We start from the raw sequence: 17,130 nt of genomic DNA, 5'->3' as shown, positions 1-17,130 counted from the left end.
CGGTACATGCAGGGGAAAATTTAACACTCTAACTCCTTTGAACAACTAACCCACAGTTTAACAACACAAATGCCATGAAGCTGGAACATATGTTGTGGAGGAAGAAGTGGTCGAGGGGGACGGGAGCAGACAAATGGAGAGAGGAAGGATGAGCAAATGCAGTGATAATATTCAATGCATGTATGAGAAAATGGAACCAGATAAATTGAGGGGATGGGTGGGGTTGGAAGAGATGAAAGAGAACAGTGGAAGGGATGACGTTGCTCAAGATGCAGTGTACTCACAAACTGACATGTTGAATTGAAACCACTTTGTACTTAAGGATAATATAATAATAATATATTATATTAATAAATAATATAATACATAATATGAAACAATATAACATATTAATATATTATATAAAATATTATATATTAATATAGCATTATATTATATACAAATATATTATACATACATTATTATATATTATATACATATATTATATATAAATATAGAATACCATATAACAGTTATATTAATATATTCTATACTAATCACATTAATATATTATAAGGAAGTGAAAGACATTAACACATTGAAATTCTTTTTTAAAAATTTTATTGTCAAGGTGATGTACAGAAGGGTTACAGTTATATAAGTAAGGTAGTACGTACATTTCTTGTGGAACTTGTTAGGTGAGGTTATGAAAACTGTCTCTAAGCATTCTCCTTGTGACTTTATGACTAGTCCTTTCCCTGATACCTGCCTTTTGCAGGTGTAGACCAAAATTAAATGGTTGGACAAATATAACTAGCCTAACAAAACCAGCACTCCCTCAATAACTGGAATGCTTCTAGTCAAATGTACCTAATAAACTCCAGCATTTTCTGAAATATGTTGCAAGGGACATTCCTATTGATATACAATAGTGCTATTTGGAAAATATTAAAAAAGCTTAAAGAAAACAGTGCTTCATGTCTCATTAAAATTCAAGCATTGGACAGTGGAATATATCTAAAAGTTCCATCCTAACAGTACATTTAAATACATAAATATTTAAATATGAAGAGTATTAAAGTAGACGTAAAGTCTTATGTGAGGGAAGAGGTGAGTTGGGAGGGAGGGGTGTGAATGATGAAATGGATGACCTAGATCAAGACACACAGTATTCATAAACTGCTTAGTTGAGTGGCAACTCTTTTGGACACATACTTAAAGATAATAAAAAATATTGAACTAATAGGAATAAGAATAAACCTATGAAAGCACAGGGCAATTTGCCAAGTAATGAATAGTTCAATAAGTCACTTTAGCATGTTGGCACAAACTCATGGTTCAAAATTAGCTGTTGAATATTAAATTCAATTGCTAAGTAGCCATTAAAAAATCCTTCAATCCACATAAGTGATGAAACTAAGGAACCATCCCAAAGTTACTGAGTTTCTTGGTGTCCAGAAAAGAATTAGCATCCTGTGTTATGCTTTCTGGTTAGATTTTGCCTAAGGCCCCCGACTCTGCTTTGTAAAAAGGTCGAGGGATTTCTTTCTCTGTCCAACTGGCTGGTAATTAAAAACTCATGTGTACATATGCATCATCTTGCTTAGTACTGTGGTAAGTAGTGGTGAGATGCAAAGGTAATGAAAAATATGAAACTCCTAGTATTAGATTCCCTTTTGTTCCCTAATAGAACAATGGGAAAAGGGAAAAGAATCTTAGGATGGCAATGGTCATGTAATTGTGGGTGGGAATGATTATAGATCATGGATGAGCTGGGGGAGAAATCGAGGCACACCTATCCTAGAGTGTCTGGTTCCTTGTATTCAAACTGTGTGTTACCAGGGTTACTGATTGGCTGGACAAAGCTTCTTGAGGTTTCCTGTTCTGTTTTTGCACACAAGAAGCAAATATATTAGATGAAAGTAAAAACATTGCATCTTATTAATAGGCCCTAGGATGGCAAGGACACACAGTTCAGTTCAAGACTGTAGGATCAGAGGGATCGGTCACTACGTATGGAGAGATATGTGGAAGATCTCCACACAAAGCCTTCACTACCATTGAGGATGCCACTGCACACCTGCAGAGAGAATTCATCCTTCTCTGTCTCTCTGACAGGGGCCTGGCTTTGTTCAGTAAAACCATGTCATCTGACTTTTACTTTCAATCCTATAGTACATTATGATTCATATTCAGGTCAAGTGAAAACAAAATGATCAAGTAATTAAACCTATTTTCTATGAGTATACATGTATACATATAATAATGGAGACATTTTGATTATAGGAAATAACTGGTGTTATTTTCTTCCATTCTTCATTCTCCCACGTTGTGGTCTGGATCTTAAATAATGTGTTGCATGTAAAAGCAGGAGCTAGATATCCCTTCTGTCTGAAATCGACAGCAGCTCACTGAGTGACTACATAAATTCTGTGACATCTGTGTGCCTCGATTTTCTCAACAGGTGATAATGATAGTCGCTTCCTGAAAATTGAGAGGAAGCGTGTGGAGTCCTGAGAACAGTGCTTGGCACTTATTAAGTAAAGTAAAACAGTAAATTGTTGAATGGAAGGCTCATTTTCATTAATATTTCAGTTTTTCTTAGTAGCAGAAAGGGACAGGAAAGGCTATCTAGTTGCTTATAACACCTAATTAGTCAAACCCAGGTCACAGGGAAAATGAGGTCAACAATTTTCAGTGCCAATGAAATGTGACAAGCATTTAGTGTACTTTCACCTACCAGGACCATATCATTGGATGACTTAATTGACCAGCAGGGAGCAAGAAATATTTGCAGGTCTTCAGCTCGTCAACATCATTGATTCTACTTAAAACTCAGATTATCTTCTTGGAAAAATCATTCTTTATTGTCTCCTCCAGTTGTTCCCAAACTCCCATTTGTACACTCCCTTAAGGCAGACCCTGTTAGATTAAGAGTAACCCCACTCTCATTATTGTACCCTGTATTTTCCATCATCATACACCCAGGGGTGAGCAGCCAATCTCTTCCACAGAGCTCTCAGCTATTTGTTTACACATGTTGTGTCTGTGGATCACCTTAGCTTATGTTCAAAAGAACCTGAACTCGGAAATTGTTTCCTTATTGCTGAAGAAGAGTGAGGTTCTACTTTTTATTACAACATCTTGTGCAAACCTTGAATTCTCTGATACAGCACCTTCAACACCCGCTCTAAAATTGTCAACTCTGTGGATGTGGCTGGTAAGAGCATTTTTAATTAAATGTGTTTAACTGCCTTCTAGTATGGTAGATGGACAAGTTCATTTTGTGGTTCTAGTATCTAACAGAGTTACACGGTTTGTGGAGATTAGACAGCAATGGAGGAGAAAGGGTCTGTGCACACAATGGTTGACAGGATTGGCACAAGTTCAAGATCTGAGAACTAAAGAAATGCTATTTCCAGAAGCTTTGTAAGTGACTGCCTCCTGGTGGGGGTGGTAGGCAGCCTTCAGCATATGCTCTAACAGACAGCTCTAAGAGACAGCATGTGGTCTAAGAAGGGAATAGGACCAGTGCCTTGAGAATGCAAGCATGGCATGGAAAGGGTGCTCAGGCCATTTCTAAGAGGTAGAAAGCACAACTCCATTTCTACTGGAGGATTTCAGAGAACAGAGCCCACTATTGAGTCAATTCCTAGTGGAGCAGAAAGGTGAAGGGAGCAACTGCACGTGAGAATTGAAGGGCCTGTGCTCATGCTTTATCTTGAGCTTCGGATGAGTTCTGGGGGGGCACAGAGAGAGTAGATAGAGATGGAGGCTTCTGTGGAGGAGGACTAGGTGTTTTGTGATACTAAAATGCTGAAAAATAAAGGATTTGGAAAGTTGCCCTGAACTGGGAGAGTCATACATAGAAGGCCATATGTGTGTCTTGTTCTCACACACAACTTCCTTCTTCATCTCTGCCTTGAGGTTAAGAGATAAAACCAATATGTGAACCTTCATTGTGTGTATGTGACTATGGAACCAGGTAATTTGAGGGGACAGAGGAGGTGGGAGAGAGGGGGAAGAATACTCAAATAGACCAAGATGAATTGTACCCATCAATTAACATGGCAAATTGAAGCTGTTTGTACAGATACTTAAAGATGGAAGCAGTACTCGCTTTGGCAGCACATATACTAAAATTGTAACGATACAGAGAAGATTAGCATGGCTCCTGTGCAAGGATGACATGTAAATTTGTGAAGCGTTCCATATTTTTACAACTGCCCAATAAATAAGTGGGCTAAAGACTTAAAGAGAAACTTCTCTGAAGAGGAAAGAAGGATGGCCAATAGACACATGAAGAAATGCTCAACCTCCCTAGCCATAAAAGAAATGCAAATCAAAACAACATTGAGATACCACCTCACCCCAGTTAGAATGGCTATAATCAAGAACTGTAATAACAACAGATGCTGGAGGGGATATGGACAGAAGGGAACCTTACTGCATTTTTGGTGGGAGTGTAAACTTGTTCAACCACTTTGGAAAGTAGTATGGAGGTTCCTCAAGAGACTCCATGTAGAGCTCCCCTATGACCCAGCAATCCCACTTTTGGGCATTTACCCAAATGATCACAAACAAGGCCATACTAAAGCTACCAGCACAACTAAGTTTATTGCAGCATTATTTACCATAGCTAAGATATGGAACCAACCCAGATGCCCCATGGTAGGTGAATGGATCAAGGAAATGTATATAAACACAATGGAATTCTATGCGTCCATCAGAAAGAATGACATTGCCCCATTTGTTAGGAAATGGAAAGACTTGGAAAAAATTGTCTTAAGTGAAGTAAGCCAGGCCCAAAGAAACATATGTCCCATGGTTTCCCTTATTTGCAATAACTAGTATATGTCTGAGATAAGCAAAAACAGTGAGATAAATTGATGTTAGGTAAAATGAATCCCAAGGTAAGTATTCAAATGTTTTTTTTCTTTCTTGCTATTGTTTCTAACATATTTATAAGATGATTTCTTTGTTGCTTTGTATGTCCCTCCCCCATGGTATAACCCCTGCTTTCACTGTTTTTGATGTTGGTATAATTTGTGGAGGGGAAGGGCAAAAACAAATCGTTTAAATAGGGATACAGTTGGACCTATTGCAACAATGAGATGTACAAGTCGTTATGTCGAGAAACGAACTTTACAATTTTGGTCGGGGGGTGGGAGAGGGTGGGGAGATGGGAAATGGGAAGGGATGGGTAGAGGAAACAAAGGAGGAGCCAACAATACTTGATAAGGAATGTACTCATTACCTTGCCCATGTAATTGTAACCCCTCTGTATGGTATTTTCACACACACAAAGTAAAGAGGGAAACCAAAGGGCTGAGTAATTGGCTTGCCTCACATGCATGAGGCCCTGGGTTTGATTCCTCAGCACCACATAAGCAAAAAGAAAAAAGCTGGAAGTGGCGCTGTGGCTCAAGTGGTAGAGCGCTAGTCTTGAGTTGAAGAGCTGAGGGACAGCGCCCAAGCCCAGAGTTCAGGCCCCACGAACAGATCCCCCCCCAAAAAAAATCATATTTGTATGTATTTTTAAAATCAGTTCTTACTATATATATTTTCTACTTTACTTGGATAACTTTTGCCTTATATCATAACCATGCTGCTAATTATTCTTCTCAGCTAAAAGTTTTGGAAAGGTTATAGATGTTTGTGGAAGAATGTATTTAACCACTCCTTTATTGTTAGAGAGTTGCTTCTATAAACATAGAATGTATAAATTTTACTCACATTATATGACACTGAAAATACATTTAGAAATAGAGTTATGAACACTGGAGAAGGTGCCAATATTTGCTGTCAAATTTAAATAAGTGTGTTATATTTAAGACTCTTTAGAGGCAAAAGATTGGAATAAGATGTATAGAAGTCAAGCTCAGAGTGGCTAGAGGTTAGTCCATTCTCTCTCTGATTTTTGAAGCCTAATTTACCTTTAGTTCAGAGGCTAAGCATTACAAAGACAATGAATTGCCAAATCTATAAAGACGGCTCTGGGTCTTAAGTTAAAGGAGGTGTTATAAATCTGCTGATCTGGCTGTTAGATCCTGACTTCAGAAGTTTATTGGGGCTCTTTGGGATGCATTGATGTTTAATTGCAAGATTGTTTTTATTTTTATTTTCCCCTCTCCGTACCTCTGGGACCACATGGATACACTATAGAATATAATATGCTAACGATGGTTATTGAGGTGTGTAATTTCTGAGATGCTATTTGATACTTAGAAAGAAAGAAATGGCAGAGGAAGGGGAGGCTTGGCCAAAAAGTACTGCTCTCATTACCTGATTCATGCAACTGTAACCCCTCTGTATACCAGCCCTACCATAACAAGAAAATATATTTTAAAAAATGTTAAAAAAAAGGGAGAAGTGTGTCATTGTGATGTGAGTTATTAGAAAAGAAGGCCTAAATAGCTTATACATAACAGGATATTCTGATGAACCAAAACCTGCTGGACAACAAAATAGGGCCAGGAACTACAAAAAAATGAGGAAGAATGACAAAAGAACAAGGAAATAAAGACTGTACAGTAAATCCTTGGCATCATAACCTTACAGCAAACAGAAAGGAGACTTACCAATCAGAAAGCCCAATAATTCTCACTACTTTACTCTGAGCCACATTTTTGAATGAGGAAGATGGCCAAGATGGCAGAGAAGGGCTAAAGTGTTGTCTTTTGGGGGACATAACTATGCTTTCTTTCCCTGCTGTATTTCATTTCTCTCTCTCTTTCTCTCTCTTCCTTCCTTCCTTTCTTTCTTCCTCCCTTCCTTCCTTCCTTCCTTCCTTCCTTCCTTCCTTCCTTTCTTTCTTTCTTTCTTTCTTTCTTTCTTTCTTTCTTTCTTTCTTTCTTTCTTTCTTTCTTTCTTTCTTTCCTTTCTTCCTTTCTTCCTTTCTGTCAGTTGTGGGGTTTAACTCTGGGCCTGGGCACTGTCCCTGAGCTCTTCAGCTCAAGGTAAGCGCTCTACCACTTGAGCCAGAGCACCATTTCTGGTTTTCTGGTAGTTAATTGGAGATAAGAGTCTCACAGACTTTCCTTCCCAGGTTGGCTTTGAACTGCAATACTCAGTTCTCAGCCTCCCAAGTAACTAAGATTACAGTTGTGAGCCACCAGCACCCTGTTGTATTTCATTTCTAATAATCTTTCCTATCACTTTTCCTTATGTTCAAATCTTCCCTAAATTCTGCTCTTACCAGACACAAGGACTGAGGTAACTTTAAACTATCTGGTAAAGGTCTTTGTTGTGTTCGTTGGGAAGTTAGGATTAAGTAAGTCTTTTTCTGACTTGGACCTGTCAAATGGTCACAACTACATTTTTATGAATGCTTGCTTTGGAGCCTTAACTTCATGATCTTTAGACTCTCTTAGAATTACTCAGCGACACTTGAACATTATTGCAATTAGTTGGAAAATGGATTAAAAAAAAAAACAATGTACAAACTGACTATTAAACTTACGCCCTGTATATACTGGAGTTTAAATTTTAGGCAGGACTTTGCCTTGACATGTTATCCACAGAACATTGGTTCTCAACTGAGGGGATTGTGTTTCTCTGCCCCTCACCAGATGCCTGACAATTTCTCCTGATATTTGTTGGTGTCACAGCTAGAGGAAGTGGCGGCTGTCACTATTGTCATGTATGATGTAGGGGACAAGCTACTGATGAACAGCCAGTCCACAACCCAAGTTTCCCAGACCCAGATGTCAATCATCTGCAGCTGGGAGGACTTGCAATAAGCAATCTTGTGTAACAACCAGGTATCCTGTCATTTTACCTTAAGATATAATTTAGAAAAACTGAAGCATCTTCAATAGGTCAGTGTTGGGATGTCACTCTCTTTCCTGGAGGCTTTTTTATATTATTTAACATATCATACTTTTATTTATGATAGATACATTTATCCTAAGGTGAGAGGTACATGTGGGTCTCCTAACCAATTCACTCTTCGGACATATTTACCTAGTTGTCTAATCTATGCCAAAGATTTTTCAAAAGAAAGGGATAATTCTCCCATGATTTGCAAAACATAGTTTCTTTTCTTTCTTGGAAAAAACAACCCAAGTATTCCAGTAGAATCTTGTTTAGGAGTCAAAGAACAGCAGTCATGCTCACAGCTGGAAGCTGGATGTTTTTGTTTGAAATGGATTTTCTAATACATGTGCTTAGTCCTTTCTAGGGCACAAAACAGTTTAAGTAGCAGAAGCAGCTCATGATGGAGGAGAAAGGAGGAAGATGACCTAAGTTGCTCTTCACTCCTCATTTCATACCTCTTCCTTACCCATCCTTACTCATCATGCTTCTTTCTTTTTCATATCTTTTAATTCGAAAGTTAATTGGGCTGCTTTAGATGTCTGTATCCTTTGTCTTGTTTTTAGGTTTATCTGATTTGGGAAGGGAAAGCACAGAAACAGTGGGGCAAAGGGTGAACCAATACAGCAGTGATACTCACTAGACACTATGTTGGAAATGAACTATACAACATGGGGTGTAGAGGGCTTAGGAGGAGAAAAGCTAGGAGAAAATAAGGGAGGATATGACTTTGTTAAAAAAGAAATATACTCAATACCTGACTTAGGTTAACTGTAACCCCTCTGCACATCACCTTTACAATAAAATAAATTAAAGTTAACTGGGTGCTAATAGCTTATAGATCCAATTATAGCTCCTCAGGAGGCTGAGGTCTCAGGATCCCTGTTTGAAGCCAACTTAGGCAGACAAATCCAAGGGACTGTTAGCTCCAATTAGCCACACAAGAAAATGGAAGCAGAGGTGTGGCTCACGGGATAGAGCACCAGCCATAAGCAATAAACCCCTGAGTGCATGCCCTAACACTGGAACACACACACACACACACACACACACACACACACACACACACACACACACACACACACAAGTTTAAGAAATAAGAAAGATCTAGGTATGAAACAAAGATTCTGAGGAATTTTCCAATTTACACCAAAAGAAACAGAACCATTTATACAAGAACCCACAAATTGAGTGCCTTTCCAGAATAGAAATTTATGTCCAGATGGGGTGACTTGCATCTGTAATGCCAGCTACTTGGAGGTGTAAATCAAGCGGCTCTGGCAAGAAGTTAGTACAAGCTCATCTCAGGTGGTGTGTATGGTGGTGCACAGGCTAGGAAGGAGCTATAGTTAGAATCATGGGCCCAGGATGACCTGGTGCAGAGCATGAGTGCATCCAAAAATTAACTGCAGCAGAAAGGGCTGGGGATGCAGCTTACATAGGAATCCTGAGGCCTCAAGTTCAAACCCAGAGTTCAAAAAGACAAAACCATAACTGATGCCACCTGTAATCCTAGCTACTCAGGAGGCTGAGATCTGAGGATCACAGTTCAAAGCCAGCCCCAGCAGGAAAGTTTGTGAGCCTCTTATCTCCAATTATCCACCAGAAAGCCGGAAGTGGTTCTGTGGTTCAAGTGGTAGAGCACTTGCTTTGAGCTGAAGAGCTGAGGGACAGCACCCAGGCCCAGAGTTCAAGCCCCACAACCGACAAAAAAAACATTGCAACAATGAGATGTACAAGTCGTTATATTGAAAAAGGAACTTTACAACTTTTGCGGGGAGGGGGAGATGGGAAGGGGAAACAAAGGAGGAGGCAACAATGCTTGATAAGAAATGTACTCATTATCTTGCCCATGTAATTGTAACCCCTCTGTACGGTATTTTCACAATTAAAAAACCCCCACAAAAACAAAAAGACAAAACCATAACTGAAAACCAAAGCAAGAGATACCGCTGGACAGTTCTAGAAGCCAGAAGTCATTAGTGTCTTTTATTTTGTCCTGGGTGACCTACCAGAGTTCAGTGCACAGTGCATTCTTTTACACTAGAGATAGAGGTCACTTCCTGTGACCACAGACACAAAGACAGGCGGGATGTCACCAGAAATCCAGCTCCCACTAGAAACCAGCAGGGACCAGGGTCAGAACAGATTTCCCCCAAAGCCCCAGGGAGTGTGGTCTTGCTGACCTCTTGATTTGGGTCCAGTGAATCCTGTTTCAGAGTCCTGACCTCCAGAACGACGAGAACATCAGTTCTGTTGTTTTAAGCCCCGAAGCTTGCGGCCATGGGCTACAGCAGTCACAGTAAAGTAATATGTGACATTAACACAGATTCCTGGAGGAGATGCAGACGGCAGCCAGCACGTGTTAGGGGAATGGGAAGGCCAGGCAGAGGGAGAGGTCATGGCCAACAGCCCTGAGGCGGAAGTGCAGCCTGGACAAGATAGAGGACTCATTAGGCAGCCCTGGAGACTGCAGTGCAGTAAGCAGGCAGAGGTCAACTGATAAAAGCCGGTGGGTCAGAGGACTCAGCTCAATGATGTTGGCCATTTTCCCTCCTGCAGGGTGGAAAACCATGGAAGGATTTCCAATGCAGGGGTGATTAGAGCTGAACCAGACTCTGAGCTGCTCTATCTCCCCTCCCCCCACCAACCCAGCAAATGAGCCTGAGCTATTGATAATAGACAATGGGGGACCAAGGGCAGTACCAAGAAACCAATTAGAAGGCGATTGATTATGTTTAGTTCACAGTTGATGCTGAGTCTGAAGTTTATAAAAGTCAGTGCTGGATAAATACCACTGGGGGGAAGGAGACTGGAAATAGTCTATAAACATCACAGCATAAAGTGCAGGGGATTGTACCTGTGTCAGTCCAGTGTGACCCACTGCTGTTTGTTTTCCTAATAGGGAATATTTTACACACTTAATCAAAGTCAGCTATGAGAGCTTTAGGTATTTATGATTTCTGATCAATACCAGAGACTTTGTAAATGGGTGTTGGAAGAGGATTTTTAGTGGTGAATTTTGCGCTCTCTCTGGGAATGCCATGTGCCAGTACTGGGACTTGAATTCAGGGCCTGGGTACTGCCCCTTATATTTATCACCCAAGGCTGGTGCTCTACCAGTTGAATAGCAGCTCTAATACTATTTTTTGGCAATCAGACATAAGAGTCTCTCAGATTTTATTTTATCTTATTTTATTTTTTTAATATAAAGATACTGTACAGAGGGGTTACAGTTACATGAGTAGGGTAATGAGTATATTTCCTATCAAGCATTGTTACCTCCTCCTTTGTTTTTCCCCCAGCATCACTTTCCTCCCCTCCTCCCTCCCCTGCCCAACATTGTAAAGTTCATTTTCAACAGAGTGTCCTGTATTTCTCATCTCCACAGTGGATCAACCTGCAACCCCATTTAAGCTATATCCCTTCCCTTCCCCAAATTACAAAAATGTGTATACAAGATGCAGAACACCAGAATCAAATACAGTGAAAACAGGGGTTATACCCGTGGGGGAAGAACTTACAAAAGAATCACATAGTGCATTATAAGTACATTAAAAAAATAGCAAGCAAGAAAAAAAAACCTTGCGTACCTGGAGTGTAAACTTGCTCAACCACTTTGGAAAGCAGTACGGAGGTTCTCCAAAAGACTCCACATAGAGCTCCCCTATGACCCAGCAATCCCACTTTTGGGCATTTACCCAAATGATCACAAACAAGCTCATACCAAAGCTACCAGCACAATCATGTTTATCATTATGCACCATAGCTAAGATATGGAACCAACCAAGATGCCTTTCAGTGAATGAATGGATCTCAGATTTTTTTCTGCCTAGGTTGGCTTCAAACTGGGAACCTCAGATCTCAGCCTGCTGGAGTAGCTAGGATTACAAGTATGAGCCACCAGTGTACAGCACATATAGTGTATTTTAATGAGTGCAAATGACATACCTAGGTATGGGCAATCTTAGTTTTCTTACGTTAATTAAAAAATAAGAGACTGTCAGCCACTGATTGTAAATGTTCAGGTGTGGGAAACATCTATCCCTCACTTTTCAGAATACCCGGCAGGGAAGGATTCTAACCCAATGATGGACTAGAATATTCTGGTTGGTTCTTACTGGGTTCTGAATCTAAAATATTGTCGAGTGAAAGATAGTTATTGCATCATGCAAAAGACCTGACCCTTCGCCAACTGACAGAAGCAGGGTATCTGAAAGTTTTGTGCCTGGTTGGAAGTAAGAATTTGACTTATGAGTGTTGTAGGTATTCAGGATTTGATCTATGTTTTGCTTTCTTTTAAAAACAGATAGTGGCTGGATGCCAGTAGCTCACACTTGCAATCCTTGCTATTCAGGAAGCTGAAATCTAAAGATCACAGTTCAAACCCAGCCCAGACAGAGAAGTCTATGAGACTCTTATCTTCAATTAAAACCACCCAAGGCCAGATGGAGTTGTGGTTTAATTGGTAGAGATCCAGTCTTCAGTGACAAAGCCAAGCAAGAGAATAAAGCCCTTAGTTCAAGCCTCAGGACCAGCACACACACAAGAACAAAGACATTGATAAGACACCTTGTACTCATAAATTGATATGTTGAATTGAAAGCCTGTTGTATAACTACTAAAAGAATAAACAATGAAATAGAAAGTAAAACCTGGATTTGGAGGAGCAGAAACCCTTCCTCTCATTCTGTCTCAACCTAGGATACAGTCTGTGTTGGGGCAGGTGTAGAGGGAGTGGGGAGGGGAGGTTTTTAGCATCAGTTCCCTTGCCAACAATGTAGCAATCTCTGAAGAATTGAAGAGATCTTTTCAATGCAAGCAAATAAATTCAGAACTGATTTCTGCTCCTTGGTACCTGAATATGAATTATTTTTTTCTCCGTTCTTACCACAGGGTCTGGGTACCATCTCAATGACTTTCCTATACTGTACAATCTGCAGAACTACAAACAAAGGTAGAATCCTTCTTAATAAAAAAATTCTATGTATAGTACATAATGGAAAATGAAATGTGAAGAGTAAAATAAACCAATAAACCTTCCTCATCTTGAGATAATGATAGTACAGAAAAATTAAACTTTATAAACAAACAACAACACCTATTTTGTGGAGGGACAAAATGTTGCGAATCATTTGTTCTTGACAATATTGAACAAAACTAATGCACTAAATAATTACCGCATAAACAAATAGTTGCAAAGTTCACATAGCTAGAATTACTTTGAATAACTTCAGAATCTAGGAACGCTATTTTCTAAGCATGTCCCTCCTTTTTAAAAAAAAATCTGGGCTTATACATTTGGATCTGAGGTAAGGAAATGGTGTTAGAATGGAAAAATGGGAAAAAATGTATGTTTTCTCCACATTCTCAATACCACAAATCATATTCTCCTTCAGATAAGAGTTCTTTCAAAATCTATATTATGAATCATCTTGTTTTCATTTTAAGGTTTTAAGTTAATAAGGCCAGATAATCTACTTTTTTGTCTATAGATTTGTTCTGCTTGTTACCCTGGGATGGAGTATTTTCTCCATGTGAAGGAATTTATGGTGTGTCTCCATAAGTCACGTGCTGGGCTCACAGAGCTATAAAGGACAGTAGCCACTGACAGAGAACTTGTTCTTGAATTGTGTCTCTGATTTTTTTTTTACCCCAATAAGTTCTCCTACTAAGTTAAGATGTCCTTGAGAAGTACAGATATTAGATATGTTAATAAGCCATGAACAAAGCGTTGTCTTAAATTATAGTACTAGTAGGCTTAAATTAGGCTTCTTTGACTGGAAGTTTTCCTTTGTGGCTCTCCATGACCCAGTGTGCAATGTATGTTTTTACTTTTTATTTTCCATCTTGAAGTATGCATCCCCCCAAAAAAATCTTCCTTTAATTCCTACTTTTGAATAAAAAGACTTTAAAATCTCTGATTAGATGGGAACTTCTCCACAGCTTGCTCTCTTATGCATTTTATTTTCTTAAGCTGTGCAAATTTGAGAAAATCCATTACACAAATATATAAAGTCACTTCAATCCAGTTCCATGAAAGCAGGATTTTTTTTTATTGAACAAAGACGAGAATTGGCTCTATCAAACTTTTATTTCACTTTATTGTGAATCCTTCAAAAAATGTCCCTAATTTCCTTGAGGCAATCGGTTTACAGATGGTTTATTTTTCTTTATGTCATCCTGAACACTTAGGAAGATGCACTGATTTCAGTTCTATAAAGCTATTCAAGGCAAAAGGCAAATTCCACCTCATTGAGAGTGTGCAAACACATTTGCTGCCACCGGATGCCCTGAAATGTGTTCTCAGAGTGGAATTAAAAACCTCAGCCAAATTTCTCATGTTCAAAATGAGCTTGTTTTGGAAATGTATATGAATTAACTCCATTTGGTATTTGTGTTGAAGAAAAAATGAAGCAAGAAGAGAGAATGGAGAGAAGAGGAAGACGAATGGAAGAGAAAGAAAAATCGAGTCTATTAATCTATCTGTCATCTATCTATCATCTCTCTAGCTATCATCTATATATCTATAGACATTTACGGGCACTAATATTTCTAACTGAACTAGCACATATATTTTTATGTTATGTGTTACATAAATGTATGCCTGCATTGATCTTTATATGTCATGTATTTCTTTCTTTGGTCCTGAGAGACAGTATTATCTGAAAGGCATCCATGGACTATAGTAACAAAGTTTTCTTAAATGATCAGCACAGTTCCTCCTCTGTGTACCGTTCCATCCTGAAGTGTGAGTAGGATCTTAAATATGATGAAATGTCACTGTTAAAATTAGGTTATGTGGGCTGGAAGGTGGCTCAGTGGTAGAGTTCTTGCCTCACATGCATGAGGCCCTGGGTTCAATTCCTCAGCACCACATAAGCAGAAAAAGCTGGAAGTGGCTCTGTGGCTCAGGTGGTAGGACATTAGCCTTGAGCTGAAGAGCTGAGGGACAGCGCCCAGGCCCAGAGTTCAGCCCCTATGACCGAAAAAAAATATTAGGTTATATGATATGGCAAAGGCAAAGAGACATTGCAAATCAAATTAAGGTCCTAAGTGAGCTGGTTTTGAGTTAATCCCGATGGAGAGGCCTTACTTCGTCAGGTAAATGTCTTTAAATTGAGGTCTGGGTTCCCCTTGAAAAAAGGAGACTTCTTGACTTTGGAAAGAATAATCTGTGAGAAGGTCACATGATAAGGCGCTGAGCAAACCCCAGCCCACGGAAAGAAAGCAGGGTTTCTACTATCTGGAGTGGAACTAAATTCCTGACCAACACCATGGACTTTGCTAGAAATTGCCTAATTCCCAGAAGGAACAAGCCAGAGCTGCCATGCAGTTTGCAGTCTGTAAGGCCCTGTGCAGAGGATGCAATGTGCCTGTCTGTGTCTGACCTCCTGACCCACAGAAAGAGAAACAGCATGTCTTGGTAAGTTTCTGCATTTGTAGTAACTTGTTACACACTAATAAAAGGAATTGTAGGAATTTAATAAAAACTCATCTATGCCGTATTCTTTCCTTTCTTTGTTCTATTTTTTTTTTTTTTGGTGCGGGTCCTGGAGCCTGAACTCAGAGCTTCGTCCTACTGGTTGGCTTATCTACCCAAGGCTGGTGCTCTACCCCTTGAGCAACACTTCCACTTATGGACATTGCTGGTTAATTAGAGATAAGAAGCCTCATAGATTTGCCTGCCCAGGCTGGCATTGAACCCTGATCTTCAAATCTTAGCCTCTTGAGTAGGTAGGGAGAGCGGCATAAGCCTCCAGTCTGAGCTAGAAGTTGTCTTGAGATAAATCCCAGCTTTTTTTTCTAGCATTTTTTCTTTTTCTTTTCTCTTTGTTCTTTTGTTCATTTCTCTCTCCTTATTTTATACAAGTATTGAGTTTTGAAGTTTGAGCCTTGTACTTGCTAGACAAGTTCTCTAATACTTTAGCCATGCCTCTGGATGTTATTTTTTTTTTAATTGAGTCTTATGTTTACCAGAGGCTAGCCTGAGACCATGACTTTCCCATGGTTAACCTCCTGCTCACCTGAGATGACAGGTGCATTCCACTAATCTTGGTTTCTTGAGAGAGCGCCTGTAACATGTTTTCCTACTTTAGTCTGCACCTGTGATCCTCCTGATTTCTGCTTTCCTAGTAGCTGGGATTATAGGCCTCAACCACCATAATCTGGTCAAAACTCTTCCAATTCTAATGCGCTAGGCTTGGGAATTTGAGCGGTTCAGAAGTAATAGACTCAAATTGGGCAGCTCTGAAGTGTAAAATCATCCCACAGTTAGACAATAGGAATTGGATTTATCTGTTTGCTACTACTGCAGACACTTGGCCTACAAAAGGACTGAGCTGTAATGCTCTCTCCAGATTAAACAAAATGAATGGAAACATCAGTGCTCATGTCAACTTGTGGAACCAGAGACTGGATGCTTGCTTTAGGATTTTTCACTGAGAAGAATGATTAATAGCCATTTTTGTTTTTAACAGTCCATCTCTGTGAGGGGAAGCAGAGTGGTTCTCTTGTGTGTGCAATAAACGTTCATCAAATGCATGCAGTAAGTAGGTTCTCACTCCTTAGTTACTAGGGTGATGATTTGAGGAGGCTCAGTTGTCTCGACCCTCACCATATATGGGGAAAAAGAAAGCTTTAAACAAATTAACAATGTGGCCTAAATCAATGAACAAATATGTTCAAGGTTATTTTTTTCCTGCTGTATGATCTTTCTCAAGTACTAAAAGATGTTGTGTTGCACCTTAAAGTGACCTTACCTGGCAAAATGGTTCTGAGATGCTGATCACTTCAGACAAAAGCAAGTGGCTGCAAAATGTGTGAGTGAGGAGTCTCAAATGCTGAAAGTCTGCTCATCATTAACATAATGTTGGAGTTTTGGGGAAGGAGCAATTGATGAACCTCCTGAACATAAAGTCGATTAGCAGTGTTTACATAATTTCAGTGCAACTTCCAGACAGTGTTGGCAAAGGATGAAATGGCTTTCTCGATCAGAAACTGTGGAGATGACTTCCCCTGTGGAACTCAATTAGAGATGTTTTCTGTCTCCTAGAATCATTTTTGCATTGTTTGGGTTTGTGTTAAATGAGCTCTTGTCTGTGATTTTGGCTAGGCAGTCAACCTGTTAAATGGAGTTATTTTAATGGATTAAATCATATTGCAGATTTCTACAATTTATTTTGCCCCAAATTGATTTTTGAGAAAAGTCAGAGTGATGATAAAGATGTAATTATATAGAGTGGAAAAGAGAATTTAAAAATGTTTTAATTTAAAGATCTTAAGAATTATTATATAGCTTCATTAATTTCTTACTCTTTAGCAAGTACTAAATTG

The 17,130-nt window shown here is 39.3% G+C and overlaps 1 non-coding gene across 1 annotated transcript; it reads left to right on the top strand.

Moving 5' to 3' along the window:
- The first annotated feature begins 4,091 nt into the window (after nt 1-4,091).
- LOC122114006 lies at nt 4,092-4,198 on the top strand. Its single transcript, XR_006148499.1, has one exon. It is a non-coding gene; the product is annotated as a U6 spliceosomal RNA (small nuclear RNA).
- The last annotated feature ends 12,932 nt before the right edge of the window (nt 4,199-17,130 follow it).

This window comes from Dipodomys spectabilis, unplaced genomic scaffold (assembly GCF_019054845.1).
Source record: "Dipodomys spectabilis isolate Male_0828 unplaced genomic scaffold, ASM1905484v1 ptg000102l, whole genome shotgun sequence".
Taxonomy (NCBI): domain Eukaryota; kingdom Metazoa; phylum Chordata; class Mammalia; order Rodentia; family Heteromyidae; genus Dipodomys; species Dipodomys spectabilis.
The sequence above is the reverse complement of the archived record's forward strand: the minus strand, read 5'-3'. Positions and strand labels throughout refer to the sequence as shown.